The sequence below is a fragment of the Miscanthus floridulus genome, chromosome 9 (genome assembly GCF_019320115.1).
Source record: "Miscanthus floridulus cultivar M001 chromosome 9, ASM1932011v1, whole genome shotgun sequence".
In the NCBI taxonomy this organism is placed as follows: Eukaryota; Viridiplantae; Streptophyta; class Magnoliopsida; order Poales; family Poaceae; genus Miscanthus; species Miscanthus floridulus.
This window is the reverse complement of record NC_089588.1, coordinates 72,205,864-72,209,447: the sequence shown is the minus strand read 5'-3', so window position 1 is coordinate 72,209,447 and position 3,584 is coordinate 72,205,864.

The following is a 3,584-nucleotide window of genomic DNA, read 5'->3' as shown; positions in this document are numbered from 1 at the left end:
ACCACAGTTGGATGGCTAGGCGCGCAAGGAGTAGGCGAAGCTACTGAGCGCTTGGCTACGACGGCACAGACGCTGGTTCAACGACGAGGGCTTGTTGGAGTTGAGCAAGGGCGACGGGAAAAAACGGCACAGACGCTGGTTCGACGACGAGGGCTCGCCGGAGTTGAGCAAGGGCGACGGGAAAAACAGAGCAACAAAAGGAAGAACGGCGACGGCGTCTGAGCTTTATAGAGCGGCCAAGAGAGCAAGGAGGCGACACGCAGTGGCCTTTTCCGCGCCAGCGCGAAGCCAAGAGCGGCCACAGGCACGTCTAGAAGACCAGAGAAGGACGCCGGTGGTGGGGCGGTGGTCGTGACACTGTTCCACATAATTACAGAATTGCCATCCGTTTTAAAATTCAAATTACTCCCAAATTTGTATAACAACTCAAAAATCTCCAAAAATAAAAGTTGCTCAAAATCCAAAGTTCTACAACTTTGCTTTTATAACCACCCCATAATTTGGTCTACATTTTGAAATGAACTTTTGAATTCAAATAGGGGACATTTAAGGAATTACGCCTTTTCAAATTACTTCAAATTTTTCATAACAACTTTGAAAACTCCAAAAACAAACTTTGTATAACTTGACAAGCTCTACACTTTTTCTTTTAGGCTCAACCCCAAAATGTGCTTAGATTTTGAAATGGGTTTTCAGGGTAGGATTCAAATACTAAAAATCAGGGTTTTCTTAAAAATTCAAAATCCAAACAAACATTGAACTTGATTCAAACAATACAATTCAACACATATCACATAAAGGTAAACTTGTTTTAGTGTATGCATATCAAAATTTTCACTACCACATGAATGATGTGCTATGCATATGATGACATGGCATATTTTAGTATTTAAACACCCGAGGTGTTACAACCGTACGTGCTAGACGCTTGGACCTCGAGAAGAAGAAGGTTCAGACAACGATGGTTCGCCATGCAGACCGCTATTTTGCAAGCCATATTGTAGGCTTGTGGCTTTCATGGCTGGCATCAGTGGACTACCTGATCTCGCTCGCTCAGTGCGTGAGATGATCTCGTGTAAAGAAAGCATGTGCGTCATCAACCTAACTTGCATGCGAGTCGATCTCGTATGTGGTTTTTGCTCTGTTTTCTATTATCGCCTGGACCGAGCGGGCACGCCGTGTTGGGCTCCTGCGTGCACAGTGGCGAGTCCCAGGGCACGGGGCGGTACGAGACGGACACCACCGGGTCGAAGGGTGCGGACAAGATGGGGCAGCCCGCGCAGGGGATCCACGCAGCATCGTTGCTGGTGTCGACGGCCAGGGGCAACTGATGCGGCGGCATGCCGAGGCAGGCGCGCACCACGTACGTGGGCGGCGCCCCGATGTGATGTGCGCGTACATGGCCGTGAGCCGCCAGCGAGTCTAGGTACACCAGGCGTAGCGTGTCATGCGACGCATGGTCCGCCAGGAACCCTACCCACGACGGTCGTCCCAGGGGCCAACGGCGAGCATGGCCCCAAGGCGTGCGGGAGCACAGCCCCGATGCAGACTCTGCTTGCATGGACTCCACAGGAGCGGGGCGACGGACTCTGTGTGAGCGAGACATCGAGGCGCGCAGATGATTCCATTTGCTGGTAGGTGTCACTTCGACGTGACGTAATGTGGTTTATGAGAGACATGGCCCACTTCGAGTGGGACGATGGCCAAGTCTTGGAGCTACGCAGCGCGAGGGTGTGGAGCGTCACAGATTTGGAGGAGCGAGCCGAAACCACCAGGGCGAAAGAACGAGGCGGAGAGATTTTTACCTAAACAAGGCCGCCCTGCTCCTCCGACAGAAGCGCCGTCCACGTCGCCGTAATTTTTTTGATCGTTGGATCTTGCAATCCGATGGCTTAGGTTGCTCCCATGAGATTCTACCGAATCAGCTTCTGCTTTTACTGTACAGCTTCTACCCGCTCTCTCTTCCGCAAGAATCAACCTACTCTTGCTTCTTGTCAGAATCTGGGCAAACGAATATATGCTCAGCTTCCCTTCTCTTCCAATGTCTACCGGTCCATCCGTAAAAAAAGGGAAAAAAACTCCTCCCTCTCTTCTCCCTCATTCTCCGACGCCCATAGGGGCGACGACGACGGCGCCGGGCGCCAGCGCCGCGCCGCAGCCTCCCTCCCTCCCTCCTCCTCCTCCTCATCCGTCTCCTCCTCCCCTCTCCCCTTCCCTCCCGAGACGGTGGCAGGCGCGTGACGCTGGTGGTTGCCTGCAGGCGGCGTGCTGGCGCGGTTGGAGCCCAGCGGCTCCCTTCCTCCCCCCATCCTCCGCGAGGACTCCTCAATGACCCCTCAGATGGGTTCCGTGCGCTCTCCTGTGCCCAAAAAAACTAGGGTTTGTCTGTATGGCCAGACGGCGTTCAGGCGCCGCGCAACCTAATCGGCGTCCTGTTCTTCATCATGCTCTTCGCCGACGACGAGTATCTAGGTACGCCGGCCCCTTCGCTTCCCTTCCTGCTGCGCGAAACCGAGCACCCAAACCTTGAACTTCTCTAATTTTTGGATAAGGCAGCTTAGCGCACAAATTGCATCATACATGCTCAGCGACTCTTCAATGGCCTTATCTCTCCAGGTACTAACCAATTCAAGCTCTTTTTTCACAAATATTCAGAGTTCATCTGCAGTATAGATGTGAGCCATTTATGTTTTTGATGATTCAATGAAGCACTATGCTATGGGCTGGTTCTTTGAGATCATGGTTCTGCATATTTTGTTGTTTGTAGCGTAAGAATGGGACAATAGTTGCTTGCGTGTTTGATAAAATGCACACCACGGTTCACATAGCTCCAAGTATTATGTTCCTGTTTAATTTTGACAGCTTCCAAAAGAAGTCGGTAAACAATTTGTCTGCCACCAAATTTTCCAGTGTACTCTATAGCAGCGAACAATTTCGTATGAAGAATGAAAACCTATAGCATGTGTTTCTAGCCTGATTGGGTGGCCATGAGGATATCTATTAATTAGAATGGACCTACCATTTTTCCATTCAGGTTGGAACAAGCATGATTACAAGTGGATGCGAAACTGTTGAGAGTAATTGATGAATTTCGTAACAGCAACTGGGAAGCCCATGGGGCACAAATCTTGGTCCTACATTGGTCAAAACAAAGGCTGCAAAGAAGGAGCAGGAATACCTACTTACAGCAGCGACAACTTATGCGTAGGTAAAGGTATACAAGCAGCAGCATCTGTTAATGATTTTGAGGCCCTCCTCATCTTTTTGGATAAGGCAGCTTAGCGCACAAATTGCGCCATACATGCTCAGCGACTCTTCAATGGCCTTATCTCTCCAGGTACTAACCAATTTGAGCTCTTTTTTCACAAATATTCAGAGTTCATCTACAGTATAGATGTGAGCCATTTATGTTTTTGATGATTCAATGAAGCACTATGCTATGGGCTGGTTCTATGAGATCATGGTTCTGCATATTTTGTTGTTTGTAGCGTAAGAATGAGACAATAGTTGCTTGCGTGTTTGATAAAATGCACACCACAGTTCACATATGAAAGCATCTAGGCCCCTAGTTGGATTTCGGTGAT